Genomic DNA, 16,540 nt, shown 5'->3' on the forward strand with positions numbered 1-16,540 from the left:
ATCTTTGACAAGCAATGCCATACCTCCCCCTCTTTTACCCCCACCTCCGACGCTACTAAAACATTTAAACCCTGGAACCTGTAACAGCCAATCCTGTCCCTGTTCTAGTCATGTCTCCGTAATAGCCACAACATCGAAGTCCCAGGTACCTACCCACGCTGCAAGTTCACCTACCTTATTTCGTATACTTCTTGCATTGAAGTATACACACTTCAAGCCACTTTCCTGTTTACAGGCACCCTCCTTTGAAATTGGTGCCATGTTCCTAACCTCCCTACACTCCAGGTCCTGCACCCTGAAGCTACAATCTGGGTTTCCATGCCCCTGCAGAGTTAGTTTAAACTCCCCCCAAGAGCACTAGCAAACCTCCCCCCAAGGATACTGGTGCCCCTCAGTTTCAGGTGTAGACCATCCTGTTTATAGAGGTCCCACCGTCCCCAGAAAGAACCCCAGTTATCCAAAAACCGGAATCCCTCCCTCCTGCACCATCCCTGTAGCCACGCATTTAAGTGTTCTCTTTCCCTATTCCTCGAATCTCTATCACGTGGCACGGGTAACAAACCAGAGACAACAACTCGGTTTGTTCTAACTCTGATCTTCCAACCTAGCTCCCTGAAAGCCTGTCTAACATCCTCGGCACTCCTCCTACCTATGTCGTTGGTCGCAATATGGACCACGACTTCGGGCTGGTCCCCCTCCCCCTCCAGGACCCGGGAAACACGATCAGAGGCATCACGTACCCTTGCACCTGGGGGGCAACATACCAAACGTGAGTCTCTCTCGTTCCCACAAAACCGCCTATCTGTGCCACGAACTATCGAGTCCCCAATTACTACTGCTCTGCTCTTCTTCACCCTTCCCTTCTGAGTAACGGGGACAGGCTCCGTGCCAGAGACCTGAGCCCCGTTACTTACCCCTGGTAAGTCATCCCCCCCACAAGTATCCAAAACGGTATACTTGTTCTTGAGGGGAATGGCCGCAGGAGGTCCCTGCACTGGCTGCTTCCTCCCAGTCCCCCTCACTGTAACCCATCTATCTGCCATCTTTGGAGTTACTACTTCCCTATAACTCTGATCTCGCCATATCTTTTATGATCTTCTCATATCTTAATTTCTCCAGATCTCCCGTTATGCTGACGGAGCAGAGAAGGACAATGATCTTCCAACAATGCCCGGTATTCGCCCAGTGAGCTGAGACAGCTGGGTGGGAAATTTACAGCAGGCTGGTAAAATGTTGTTGCTGCTGTACAAAAAGATCGCTTCTGGAGTAGTGTGTACAGATTTATCCTCTTCTCTGAAGAAAAGATGTTGTTATATTGGAAGCAGCTCAGAGATGGTCCCCTCAACCTATTCCTGCAATGAAGGTGCTAGCCTATAACGAAAGGATGATCAGGTTGACCCAGTAGCCATCGGAGTTTACAAAAATCAAAGATGAACGTATTTGAACATACATGACAGAAGGAGTTAACAAGTGAAGTGAATTACAGATAATGGAGTAATCCATTCCGTTCTCCAGTCTGTTACACAGGAATAACAGGAGGATAGTCAGGCCTTCTACACTGTTACACCAAAACAGGATGAGGCTATTCAGCCCCTGATAAACATTTACAGAAAGAGGTCAATCAGCCACTCGAGCCTATAACAGTAGGCCATGCTGCACTAGTACCCTGTTAAACAGCAACAGGATCAGTCCATTCAGCCTCCTCAAATCTGTAACATAGGAACTGGAAGAGGTCACACAGTGACTGGAGATTGATACACTGAGATAGAAGGAGGTGATTCAGACCCAACGATCCTATTGCAAGGAATTGGATAAGGATAAAAACTGTCTGAGACTTATTTCATGAGATAGGAAGAGGTAATTTAGACACGTGTCTGTTGTATGGAAACAAGAGAAGACCAATCAATCCCTCGGTCCTATCTCCGGGATACATGAGGAGACCGTTCAGTATATCCACCTGTTATGGAGAAGTATGAGAAGACCGATGAGCCCCTCAAAATCTTACACAGCAACAGGAAGATTCCATAATCTCCCAATACTCTAAAGCCTGAACAGGAGGAGGTCATTCTGGCCTAGGAGATGGCAACATGGGAACACCAGAAAGGCGTCAGCCCATCGAGTTTGTACACCAGCAGGAAGGTGAGTAAATTCAGCCACACATGGCTCTTAATCAGCAATTGGAGCAGACCTCTTAAAGCCTTGTGCCCATTAAACAGGAATTCAAAGAAAACTTGAAGGTTTTTGAAAGGGAAGAACTTGTAATAATGGTATACATCAGGGACTAAAGTGCAACAATACACCATTGTAATTTAAGGCATTTGTTTTTAGAATCAACTGTTCAGTACATTTGCAAACTCAAACCACAATTCGTCCGGGTCAACATGGTTTTTCGAAGGCTAAATCATGTTTGAATTGTTTGCTTGAGGTATTTGAAGATGCCACAAACAAGGGGATAGTGGAACATTTCTGGTTTTCCTGAAGGCATCGGATATGTCGTTTCTCCAAAGAGTAAATGGTAAGATCAGAAACTTGGGTTGAGGAGTAATTTATTAGCTGGATGGAGGATTTGTTTTCCAACAAAATGGAGTCAGATGGAATAAATGTGTCATTTTCTTTTGGCAAATGCAGTTTGTGCCATTAATTTCAGTACTCATGCCTCAACCATTTGCAAACGATGGTTGTACTGTACTCGGTTGACGGGATAGAAAATATAATGCCACATTTTCAGATTTCACGAACATCGGTGGGAAATTACTTCGGAATGATGATGCAAGAGATTTTAAAACATATGATAAGTTGGGTGAATGGGCCAACATTTAGCAAGGAAAATTAAAGTGAATAAATATGGGGCTATTCAAGTTGGCCAGTATAATAGAAATACAAATTATTATCGAAATGGAGAGAAAGTTAAAAGTGCTTAGGTGCAAAGGGATCTGGGTGCCTGCTTGCATATCACAGAAAATCTGCATGTAGGTACTGCAAGTAATGAGAAATGCAAGCATAATTTTAGTGTTTATTTATAAAAGGATAGAGTAGAAAGGTGGGGAGTGTTGGTGTAGCTATGAAGGCATTTGTGAGGATGTAACTGGAGTACAGTTTGGGTGTCCTGCAGAATGAGGTATTTCCATTGGAGACAATTCAGAAGATATACATTAGATTGATTGCATATTTGAAGTGTTTGTCTTATGAAGAGTAATTGAGCAGTTTAGGCCTATACTCTCGAATTTATGAGAATGAAAGGAGATCTCATTGCGTCTGTAAAATGCTAAAAGTAATTCAAAGTGTAGATGTGGAGTGGAGTTTTTTTCCTGAGACTCAATCTACAACAAGAAATTAGAATTTTAGGATGGAGAAATGACAGGAAATTGGAACAGAGTCCGCGTTGATATCAGCCTCATCGAGAGGTTGGATTCCTCATAGATGCTCCTTGTTCTTATTCAACTCTTCGACTGTGTTGCCCAGGAATTGCGGAGAACTGGGTATCAAACAGAAAGCAAGCACTCCGAACAAATCAGTTAGAGAGAACGTAACCAATAGGTCACACAGTTACCAGCGCTGGGTTCTCAACTATTTACTGTCTACATTAATGATTAGGAGGATGGAACAGATATATAGACTTGAGTTTGGTGATGTCCATAAGACCATAAGACCATAAAACATAGGAGTGGAAGTAAGGCCATTCGGCCCATCGAGTGCACTCCGCCATTTAATCATGGCTGTTGGACATTTCAACTCCACTTACCCGTATTCTCCCCGTAGCCCTTAATTCCTTGTGACATCAAGAATTTTTCAACCTCTGCCGTGAAGACATTTAGCGTCCCGGCCTCCACAGCACTCCGTGGCAATAATTTCACAGGCCCACCACTGTCTGGGTGAAGAAATGTCTCGGCATTTGTGTTCTGAATTGACGCCCTCTAATTCTAAGCCTGTGCCCACGGGAGCTATTCTCCTCGCCTAGCGGAAACAACTTCGTAGCGTCCACCCTCTCCAAGCCATGTATTATCTTGTAAGTTTCTATTAGATCTCCCCTTAACCTTCTAAATTCCAATGAATACAATCCCAGCATCCTCAGGCGTTCCTCGTATGTTAGACCTACCATTCCAGGGATTATCCGTGTGAATCTCCACTGGACACGCTCCAGTGCCATTATGTCCTTCCTGAGGTGTGGTGACCAAAACTGGACACAGTACTCCAAATGGGGCCTAAATAGAGCTTTATAAAGTCTCAGTAGCACATCGCTGCTTTTATATTGCAACCTTTTTGAGATAATTGACACATTGCATTCGCTTTCTTAATCACGGTCTCAACCTGCATGTTTACCTTTAGAGAATCCTCGACTAGCACTCCCAGATCCCTCTGTATTTTGGCTTTATGAATTTTCCCACCTTTAATAAAGTAGTGCATGTTTTTACTTTTTTTTACCAAAGTGCAAGACCTCGCATTTGCTCACAGCGAATTGCATCAGCTATTTCCTGGACCACCCTCCCAAACTGTCTAGATCTTTCTGCCGCCTCCCCACTTCCTCAGTACTACCTGCCTGTCCACCTAACTTCGTATCATCGGAAAAAATCGCGAGAATGCCCCCAGTCCCTTCATCCAGATCATTAATATATAACCTGAACAGCTGCGGCCCCAACACTGACCCCTGCGGGACACCGCTTGTCACCGGCTGCCATTCCAAAAAAGAACCTTTTATCCCAACTCTCTGCCTTCTGTCAGACAGCCAATCCTCAATCCATGCCAGTAGCTCACCTCGAACACCATGGGCCCTCACCTTACTCAGCAGCCTCCTATGTGGCACCTTATCAAATGCCTTTTGGAAGTCTAGATAGACCACATCCACTGGGTTTCCCTGGTCTAATCTACTTGTCACGTCTTAAAATAATTGTTATATCGCTGTGATAAGCAAGAGATTAAATTATCAAGAGAGGGTGGAGAGTCTGCAAATAGATTCAGAGAGGTAAAGGCAATAGATAACAGTTTGGCAGGAAGAATTTAACATGATTTAACCTGTCATTCCATATACAGGAACAATGGAAGGCAGTATGTTACTGAAATGGCGAGGGAATACAGGACTTAATGATACTGTGTACTTGGGGGTTCACTCAGATCCGTTCAGACATGGGAGGTTTTGCTCCATCCCTGATCGTCAACTCCCAGACACTCCAAGTGAATGTATTATTCTCCGTACACATGGAATACTTTGATGTGGTTGATTGGTGGGGGGGGGACGGTGTTTTTAAGCGTGCATCAAGGGGACAGCCTTTATCCAAGATATATTCATTCTTTTCTACGTGGAGACCACATGACGATGTGAATGGCTAACTGCTTCTGAATGAAGAGGCCGTGACTGGTGCCAGTACAGTCGGTATTCACCAAAATAATGTACTGTGCATGGGTACACTGTACCATTAATAGAGAGAGACCTCCTTCAGTTCCTCTTCCTCTCCCATTGACATGGGTACACTGCACTTGCCATGTACACCATCAGGAATCCCACTATACTGATACATCCAGCAGCTCCCTGCTAAGGGAGAAACAATCTATTTACCTCATCCACCATATATATCCTCCATCACCAAATGGTGGCATTGATGTTGAGATACTGGGAAATGATGGATGTGTCACCTCGTCCTGCCTGGAAAGTTCTGGATCATAGAAGCTGAATGAACCAGTGACCCTCACAGCCACTGGCAGCACCATCCTCCCCCCGCTGTGAAGCTGCGGGTCGTGTTGAAGGAGGTGACACCGCTCTGTGACCAGCTCCTTGTTCAATCAGTGTCCCCTCACACTCTGCTCCTGGATTAAGTGAAACTTGGAAAGCTGTTCCTGGAAACCCGATGTGGAAAAAGCAGATCCCCCTCCCCAACACACACACGTACACACTGCGTGGTTTCAGAGCTTCCCCTCTCTGCAGCCATTTGGTGTTGATGATACACACCCAGATGCTGTAACTACAGTTTTAATGCTGCATCCAGAGTTGGGTCACCAAATCCTCAAATCTCCCTGAATGTCTGAGGCTCACAGCACAACGTCCAGCAAACCATCCCCAGCCCCTCCGCTAAATTTTCAACTCCAGGTGTCATTGAGAAACCCCTCGGTACAAGTGTTGTGAACCAGACCAGATCCCCCCAGTATGATTTAAAATGGCCGCTTAGATCCAAACCTTTCCTTATGTTGAATATAGATGTGAAGTGTGCATTCCAAATATGTTGTGACTTGTCAAACCACTCGACATTAAGCACAATATAACCTATTCAAATGCTATGGTTAAAATACAATCAAAGAAAAGTTCAATTTGGGAAAGCTTATATGTTGGAACACTAACGCAAACATTAGATACCATACCTTCTTGGTTTACACCACTTGGCACAAAGATACAATCAAATACAGATGCTTACACCAGTTTTACAATCCAGGGGGAAACAACATCAACAGAGATCTCAAAGAAAAGCAGCTGCGGATCATGTATTGAAACTTCCAACCGTTTTGGGATCCCCAGCAGCTTCTGAATGCTTCAGCTAAAAACAAACCAAGAAACCCTGGTCTAGTAGAGCTGGTCACTGCCCTTCCATTGTTACCACCGTTTTAATGAAACCTAAAGACTTTCTCAGTTACAAAATAAAACCCAAGAGAAAATAACCTTTCTATAGTGATATGATTCTCACAACTCCACCTTTAAGAAAATAATCCATCAATATACAAAGGTGGATTCATTTTAGACTCTGAATCTTCCTCTATTAATAGACTGAAATGCATATACATTACATTGCCGGTGAGCATACAAATGTTCACAACTAGTTTCGATTTCAGGCATTTTGCTCCTGCCACAGAATGCCTGTCTCCACAACGTGTCAAAACGTAGGTTTTATTGCCTTGTCAATTGTACAATTTCAAACTGAATGACAGCAATGATAAGCTCAATCGAAACAGACTGGTATTTTTCCTCCCTAACCTTCTCCAAAACCTTTAAGGGATCACGATCAGTGATAAAGATTTGTCTCATGTATGTTATTCGCAATTTAAATGCTGAGATGTTGTAACGCCAACGCCAAGCTCAAGACCTCCTTCCTCATTTCAGAATAAATCTGTTGATGTTTCCATTGGACAGTCTGACCACACGTTACATAATGGAGCACTTCTCATCTCTCTAATAGTCCTTCTGAATGGCATAGCTCCTCATGTCTCACCATAAAAGAGTTAAATACTTCTATACCTCTTAATGCTGTAACCTCTTTACCTGCTATTCCTGGCCTTTGCCAAAAAACCTTACTCTCACAGGTTTTAAGAAGATCTCGCACATTCTTCTCAATCTCTCACAGAAACCAACTTTGATTTCTGAACTCATTCATTATCACCAGACATTTCAGCTTCTAATCTTGCCGTTGTAACTCTTTGCGCTTCCGCACGAATTCTAACGACTTCAGGAAGTGAATTGTTGAACTTCTCCAAAATAAGAATTTCTCCAACAGTGTCATACGTTTGCTCTGTTTTTAATACCCTTACCCACTTTTCAAAATTACTTTGTTTAATTCTTTCAAACTCAATGTTTTTTTTAGATTCCTGAAACACTGTCTGTCGGCTTCTGGCCCAAGCTCATATGCACTTCAGATGGTTTTCTTCACCACCCCATGCTGGCCAGATACCGTCTCCGACCGGGATGCAAATACCTATCAGCTTTGTTTGGATCAACTAAATCCACGTGGTTACTGGCCATTGCATTGGTTAAGCCACTTTCCCAAATGAAATTCAAAATGCTTTCCCATCCTTCTCATAAAATTTAGATAATGCTTGAGTGTATTTTAACAGAACCCCATCAGGCCATTGGCTACTATAGGGTTGCTCACCCTCATTAACCTACTCATCCTGACGATCGTCTACCTTCATCTCCGCCTTTTATGTCAACTTTCCTCTCTAATTGCTAGCTTTTGAAGTTGGAACTCTCTGCTTTTCTTCTCTCCTTTTCTCTTTTTCTTCTTCATTTCCTTTTCTTTTATGTCTATTTTTCATCATATTTCAAACTTTTTAAATTTCTTCTCATGTTCAAAATGCCTCATTTGAAATTGAGTTCTAGCCATTTCCAAAGAGTCTGATGGCGGTATGTAATATGTAATTTTCGAGCTATAGCTGTAATTATCTCTCATTTTCTCACAGACAAACACAACCCCAACTCCAGCTTGTCTGTCAATTCCTACAGCTTTCTCTTCATTACCTTTTGTAAAACCCCCAACTTTACTTCTTCCACACCCAGAGAACCCTTAGTGACTGAATGTATCTTTATACACAAAACACTTTTAAACCAACCGAATTCAACATCTGGAACCACAGATACTCACAACTACCCTATGCGACGTTTGAACCCAATAGCCTCCCTGGTGCATACTCTCCAGTGTCTGCGTGAGCTTATTATGGATTCTCTGGTTTCCACCCACAACCCAAAGATATCCAATGTGTGTTGGACATGCTAAGTTTTTCATAGTTTTCAGGGATGTGTGGGTTAGTTGCCTTGGGGCAAATGTGTAATAATAGGGTAAACGAATGGTTCTGGGTAGGTTTATCCTCGGTGGGTCGGTGTGGGCTTGTTGGGTCGAATGGCCTGTTTGCACACTGTAGGGATTGCATTTCTAAACCCAATTTAGTATTATCGATTTAGAACCAGACAAGAGTCCACAGTTTACTGTAGACCAACCAGACTGCCTCAAACTATTTTCAGAGTGTAGCTTGGATGGCAAACCTTTCCTATTTTAAAGGAAAATGGGAAGTGGGTGTTCCAGATATGATTCTACTAGTCAGACCACTTATCGTTATGCAAAAACACAATATATCTAAACACGCCAATGAAATTCCATACAAAATGAAGAGGAATTTAGAATAACTTAAGTGTTGGAAACCTTAACTGAATGATGGATACAGTACCTTCTACAAATGAATTATTCCAAATTATTAACATCACCGAAACAGATGGTGGCATGGTGGCACAGTGGCAAGCATTGCTGCCTCACAGTGCCAGAGAGAGCCGGGTTCAATTCCCACCTCAGGTGACTGACTGTGTGGAGTTAACTCATTCTCCGTGTGTCCGTGTGGGTGGTCCGGTTTCTTCCCACAGTCCAAAAATGTTCAGGTTATGTGAATTGTCCATGCTAAATTGCCTGCAGTGTTGGGTGAAGGGGTAAATGTAGGGGAATGGACCCGGATGGGTTGATGTTCGGCCGGTCGGTGTGGACTTGTTGGGCAGAAGGCCTGTTTACACACTGTAAGTAATCCAACCTAATCTGACACCCCCCACCCCCCTTGGTAAAAAAATACAGGAGCATTTAGACATACATTTTTGCATGCATTCCTCCAATCCAGGAGGAAACAGTATCGAGTGAGGCTTCAGAGAGTCTAGCGTCAAGGGATAATTTACTAAAACTTCCAACCCTTCGAGGACCCTAAGCACCTAGTCACTGTTACATCTACAAGAAAAAAGCTGGAAAACCTGTTACTACTATTTATTCAAAAACACTAAAAGCCTCATAAGTTGTTTACTTGAACCATTTTCAGTAGGTAGTTTGGCCTTTAAGATCCTTTTTGTTTAAAAAAAAGGAGGAACTAACTTTAAAAAAAAACCAAAAGTGACAGCATTGTCATACAAGTTCGATGCCTGGTCCTTTACTCAAGGGGCTTCCTCGTGTTTCTGATCGCAAGATCACCTGAGAGGGACAAACACAGGTACAGACCAAGTTACAAGGATGTGTCTCATGACGTCTGAAACACGCCTGCTCATTGATTATCCTATGGGGCATACCGGGAAGTGAACAACAACTTGATACATCCCATTTCATTATTTCTGAACTACACATTTTCAGCACTCGATACACTAGGGAGCCAAAACCCAAGGCCAGGGTAAGATACAGCAGGACAAAGAGATTCACATTAAAGACAGAAACAGACAGTTAATTATCTGAAAAGATGTTATGGAAATATGGGGGAAAAGACAGGGCAGCGGGACTAACTGCAGAAGTGAGATCTTTGTGAGTAAAATGACAGGAATGAGAACATTGAATAAAGACATTGTCAGATCAGCCGGAATGGTTTGTTACATCAAATTCAGAATCTGCTTCACAGAACACCACAAACAACATAAACTGGGACAAGATAACAGCCCAGCAAGGAGAGCTGTGCACACCATGTTCGTGTGTTGTTCAATAAACTGCACTATCTGCCCAGCATGGAGAGCTGTGCACACCATGTTAGTGTGTTGCTCAGTAAACTACACTACTTGCCCAGCATGGAGAGCTGTGCACACCATGTTAGTGTGTTGCTCAGTAAACTGCACTATCTGCCAAGCATGGATAGCCGTGTACACCATGTTAGTGTGTTACTCAGTAAACTACACTACCTGCCCAGCATGGAGAGTTGTGCAGACCATGCCAGTGTGTTGTTCAGTAAACTACACTATCTGCCCAGCCTGAAGAGCTGTTTCGACCATGCTAGTGGGTTACTCAGTAAACTGCACTATCTTTGAAGAGAAAATGAGGTCTGAAGATGCTGGAGATCAGAGATGGAAATGTGTTGCTGGAAAAGCGCAGCAGGTCAGGCAGCATCTAGGGAACAGGAGAATCGACGTTTCGGGCATTAGCCCTTTTCCTGAAGAAGGGCTAATGCCCGAAACGTCGATTCTCCTGTTCCCTAGATGCTGCCTGACCTGCTGCGCTTTTCCAGCAACACATTTCCAAACTGCACTATCTGCCCAGCTTGGAGAGCTGTGCAGAGCAGACTAGTGTGTTGTTCAGTAAACTGCACTATCCGTCCAGCATGGAGAACTGTGCAGAGCATGCTCGTCTGTTGTTCAGCAAACTACACTAACTAACCAGCATGGAGAGTATTGCAAACTTTACTATCATATACTAACTATACTCGCATCAGATTACTGACTACAATGGGAAAGTTTTTTGTGTGTGTGTGTATGTGTTAATCAGAGATTGAGAGAGAGAGAGTGTGTGCGCGATTGGCGTGGTTGAATGTGAAACTCATTGTTTGAGAAGGAATGCACATGGAGGAAACAATTTTAAATACGAACAACTGGCAGGTTTTTTGTTAATCAACAGAGAGAACGAGAGACGTTTCATGGACAGATGAGGTAAAGTGTTTGAGAATGTCAAAATAAAGGCATTGCCAGACACAACAGCAATATACATCGGCGTACGCATGAATGACATATGGATGGGGGTTTGGTGTGAGTTCGAATCAGATTTGCTTCGACATTATTGAAGCCAAGAGAATCAGCAGCAGATTATTGTCTTCATTAAGAGTGTACTTCATAGCTCAAGATTCAAACAGCAGATGCAATACACCAGTGAGATATATTCTGGAGTAGTGAGTATTTTAGGTTAGAAATGGTCAGGGAATGGTGGCAAGATTCAGCTCATGGTCAAAGGGATGTCCTACAGTTGCGACCTGTGTGCATCAGCCGCAGATATTGACCAGGAATGGATGGGAAAAAGTGGAAGGAAATGGAATTTGTAACCAGAATAGTAGAGAGTGGCCTCCATGCTCTTAATATTTATACAACAAAGACAATGATACAATACATTGTGGTTCTCCGCTGAAACTGAGTAGATCAAGATAGAGACCCGTGAATAACACTGCCAGAGCAGAGAGGGAGACATTAATTGAACACCTTCATTGATGTAGTTAGTAGTGGTCTGTAGAGTAAATATCTGGATTCAGAGTTTCATCAGGAACAATAACAGTGGCAGGAAATGTAGACTATATGAAAGAACAATAATACAGTCATAATTGGTTTATAGAAAAAAATCTGGATAGTGACGCTTACCAGGAACACCAACGATAGCCAGGAAGGGATAATAAAAGTATTGAATAATGAGAAGAGCGTAATAGATCTGCGATGATAATAACAACCAATCAAGTGCAGAAAGATGCCAAACATAATTGTATAAGCACCTGTCCATTGTTGGAATATTCCTCTCTAATGTTCTCAGATTCTGGTCCATTGTTGGAACATTCCACTCTAATGTTCGCATATTCTGATGCATTGTTTGAATATTCTAGTCTACTGTTCTCAGATTCTGATCCATTGTTGGAACATTCCAGTCAAAGTTTCTCAGAGTTTGATCTCTCCTCTCCCTCTCTCTGGAACTGCTGCTCCATGTCAGTGCTGTCGGTGATACTCCGCTCATGTTATGGGATAACACAATGAACGGCGACCATTTATCATTAAAAGATGGAAACTCTTCACTGGGATGATTAGAATCCATCGAGACTGGCATTGTTCACAGTCACTGAACAAATAGGCTCAGTTAACCAATTCCATGCATCACTTTTCATAACACTTTGGATGGAATGGATGAGGTTTGCTGACCGATGGACTATAAACTTTTAAATCTTTTAAATCTTTTTTCCCTTGTATATGCGAGTATTCACAGAACACTGCAGGGGTCTATATTTATGTTCCACTCTGTTTATGAAAGGAAGTAGTTTTGAAATAACAGATCAGCTGCATAGAACAAATGTCGGCTGGGCAAGTTTATAGAAATCTCAACTCAAATACAGTACTTATTGACAAGTATGAGGCAACTCCTGGTTTTAATGCCCTGTTATCAAATCTTTTCATGACCTTGAGGCAGAGCATTGTGACTGCTGCTCAGGAACAGGCTGAAGCAATTCTGTCCCTATGGACCACTTACAGTGGGATAAGAGAAGATCATTCAGCTCAATAGACAATAGACCATAGCTGCAGGAGTAGGCCATTCAGACCTTCGAGCCTGCACCGCCATTCAATATGATCATGGCTGATCATTTTTAATCATTATCGTGTTCTTGCCTTATTTCCATAACCCTTGATTCTCCTATCCTTGAGAGCTCTATCCAACTCTTCCTAAATTAATCCAGAGACTGGGCCTCCACTGCCCTCTGGGGCAGAGCCTATTAGCCTATGGCTACTTGAAAGGTGGAAAGCTGGAATATTGGCATAGTTTGTCAAAAGAATCATTCAGAACAAAGGGATGTGTCTCTGCAACTGTATGAGGTGATACTGAGAGGGCATCTGGAGTACATTGTGTTGTTTGTGTTTCTGTAACTGGGAAGGGATGGACCTCCATCAGATACAGTTTACCGGATGCTCATAATCCACGTGTTGCTGTGTCATTTAAGGCCTCGGGTCTGTTACACAGAGACAGGAGGAGGCCACGAAGCCTCTCGATTATGTTATAGAAGAATAGGAGGAGGCCATTAAGCCTCTTGAGTCTATTACAGAGGGAAAGAAGGAAGTCATTCAGCCTCTCCAGTCTATTACAGAAGGAAGGATGACGCCAGTCAGCCTCTCAAGTCTGTCCCAGAAGCGCAAGAAGTGTCTATTTAACTTTTCAAGTCTGTTACACATAAATATTAGTTTTACACTAGTTTTGAAATAGGAAAGACCTCATGTAAACATTAAAGATCTAACTTTAACAAAGGCCAATTTTGAAAGTGTTAGGCGAGCCCTGTGAAAGGTTGGTTGGGATGCCATATTCATAGGTAAAGGGATGGTTTGAAAATGCAAGGCCATCAAACTTGGTTTCAGAGAGTCCAGAGCCAAGGTGTTCCTATTAGTAAGATGGGCAAGACTGGTGGGTGCAAGGAGTGCTGGATAGCTGGATATATTAATGTTATGGACAAGGTAAGGAAGGAGGCACATGTCAGGTAAACAGAGCTGAGATCAAATGGATCCCCAGAGGAGTATAAGGGTAGTAAGCGCATAGTCAATGGGGAAATCGGGACAGAAAAATGTGGACAAGAGCTGCCTTTAGAAATAGGGCTATCGAGGCATCGAAGAAATTCTGCAAATCCTTTAATTGCAAAATATTAACGGGGGGGGCGGGGGGAACAGGGCCTCTTAATGATCAGTAAGGCTATCTTTGTGTGGAACCAAAGGAGATGGGAGGGATTAGAAACAAGTATTTCTCCTCAGTATTTAATGTGGAGGGGCTTAGAAGAGCCAGAGAATTAAGATATATACAGTGATATCCTGAATAGTATCTATATTACAAAGAGATGGAGGACATGTTCAAATATGTAAAGATGAGCCACTTCCTAGGGCCTGATCAGTTGTATCCCAAAAGTATGTGGAAAACTAGGAAAGGGATTGCTCAGCATTTTGCTGATATATTTGAATCATTGATTTCCATAGGTGATGTGTCAAAAGACTGGAGGCCTGATAACATAGTGTCATTATTTTGGAAAGTAAAGAAAAAACAGCTGACTCTAGATCGGTGAGCCTGACGTTAATGATGACTAAATTGTTGTTGGGGATTTTGTGGGAAATCTTGTGTATGCATTTGGAAAAAACAAGGACTGAAGAGGACTTTGTACATCGGAGATCACGTCTCACTGACTCGGGGGAAGTTTTTGAGGAGGTAATGAAGATGATAGATGAAGGCAGGCCAGTGGATGTTGTCATTATGGAATTCAGTAAGAAAACCAAAATGTTCTACATGGTAGACTGGTTAACAAGGTCAGACTGCCTGGGATACAGGGAGAGCTCGCCATTTAGATCCAAAATTTTCTTTAATATTGGAGACAGGGCGTGACAGTGGATGTTTGTTCATTGAAATGTGACTAGTGGGTGCAGAAAAGATCAATAATGAGTCCACTGCCTTTTGTCACTTATACAAATCATTTGCACTTGAGTATATGAAGTATGGTCAGTAAGATTGTAGATTATTCAAAATTTGGTGGTATAGTCGAAAGTGAAGATTGATCTCTCAGACTATAATGGGATCTTGCTTAGGTGAGACTAGGGATGGCAGTTGAAGTTAAATTTAGATAAAGGTGAGGCGTTGCATTTTGGCAAGACAAATCAGGGCAAGAAATGTAGGTAGGGTTCTTTCGGAAGTTGCCACTCAAAGAGAGCTCCATTGAAATTATAGAATCCCTACAGTGAGGAAACAGGCTGTTTGGCCCACCGAGGCCACCCTCTAAATAGTATCCTACTGGAAAAACCCCTATCCTATCCCTCTGAGCCTGCATTTCCCATGGCTAATCCACCTCGCCCACACAACCCTGGGTATTTGGGGCAATTTAGCATGGCCAATCTACACATTCCTGTATATCTTTCTACTGTGGCAGGAAAACGTAGCACCCGGAAGAAACGCACGCAGTTACGGGGAGAATGTGCAAACCCCACACAGGTTGTCATTCAAGGATAGAATAAAACCCACATCGCTGTGCTGTGAGGTAGCAAAGCAAGCCACTGAGGTACTGTGTCACCTTGTGGTGCAGGTGCTCCATTCCCCGAAAGTGCCATCACAGGTAGACAGCGCAGTGAAGAAGGTACTTGACGATCTTCCCTTTATTGGTGCGTGCTTTGAGGTTATGCGTTTGCATGACATGTTGCACCTGTCCAGGACATTGGTTTGGCCACTTTTGTAATGATGCCTTTTATTCTGGTCTCCATGCTGTCGGAAAGTTGTTGTAAAACTTGAAAGGGTGCAGAAGAGATTTAAAAGAATATTGCAGACGTTGGAGGGTTTGAGCTACAGGGAGAGTTTGAATAGGCTGGGAGTATTTTCAAGTCTTGAGGCTGAGGGTGACCTTAAATAAGTTTATAAAATCATAAGGGGCATAGATAAGGTAAGCAGTCAATGTCTTTAACCCAGGATAGGCGAGTCGGAAATTACAAGACAAAGGTTTAAGGTGAGAGGGGAAAGATTTATAAAGGGAAATGAGGTACAACGCTTTCAAAGACAGACTGCTGTGTTTATGGACTGAGCACCCAAAAGAGGTGTGTGGAGGCAGGCACAGTTACACCAATTAAAAGGCATTTGCACGGGTACGTGCATAGGAAGGGTTTAGAGGGATATGGGCCAAGTGCTGGCAAGGGGGACGAGATTAATTTAGGATATTTGATCAGAATGGACGACCGGATCGAAGGGTCTTTTTGTGTGCTGTACATCACTGAGACTGTGTTGAATCTAGAGTATATAACACAGGAATAGGAAGAGGCTATTCAGGTTCTGAATTCTGTCAGTCAGCTTGTTTGCTCAATTACTGAGAGTCAAATACAAAAAGATATCATTCAGATTTTGATGGTGTTTTACAGAAACAGGAGAAAGGCTCTTAGCCATGAGAAGCTGCAAGGAATGTGAAGAGGTAATTCAGTCCCTCATGTCCATTCCACAGGTGAGCACAGAGCGATTAGAGCCTGTTAGTCAGAAGCAAGAGGAGGACATCTATTTTCACAAACTTGGGATGAGTTGGCAGCATTCAGTTGTTGGAGACTGGGACACAGAACCAGGAGGCAATCATTCAACTGCTCGAGACTGGGACACTGGAACAGGAGGCAGTCATTCAACAGCGAGAGTCTGGGACACAGAAACAGGACGCCGTCAATCAACTGCTCGTGATTGGGACACAGGAACAGGACGCCGTCACTCAACTGCTTGAGACTGGGACACAGGAACAGGAGGGTGTCACTCAACTGCTCGAGATTGGCACTTGGAAATCTGGAGGCTTGTGAGCACCCAGGATGCTGTTAAGCAGGGACAGCAGGAGGTGACTC

This window comes from Chiloscyllium plagiosum, chromosome 8 (assembly GCF_004010195.1).
Source record: "Chiloscyllium plagiosum isolate BGI_BamShark_2017 chromosome 8, ASM401019v2, whole genome shotgun sequence".
Classification (NCBI taxonomy): Eukaryota; Metazoa; Chordata; class Chondrichthyes; order Orectolobiformes; family Hemiscylliidae; genus Chiloscyllium; species Chiloscyllium plagiosum.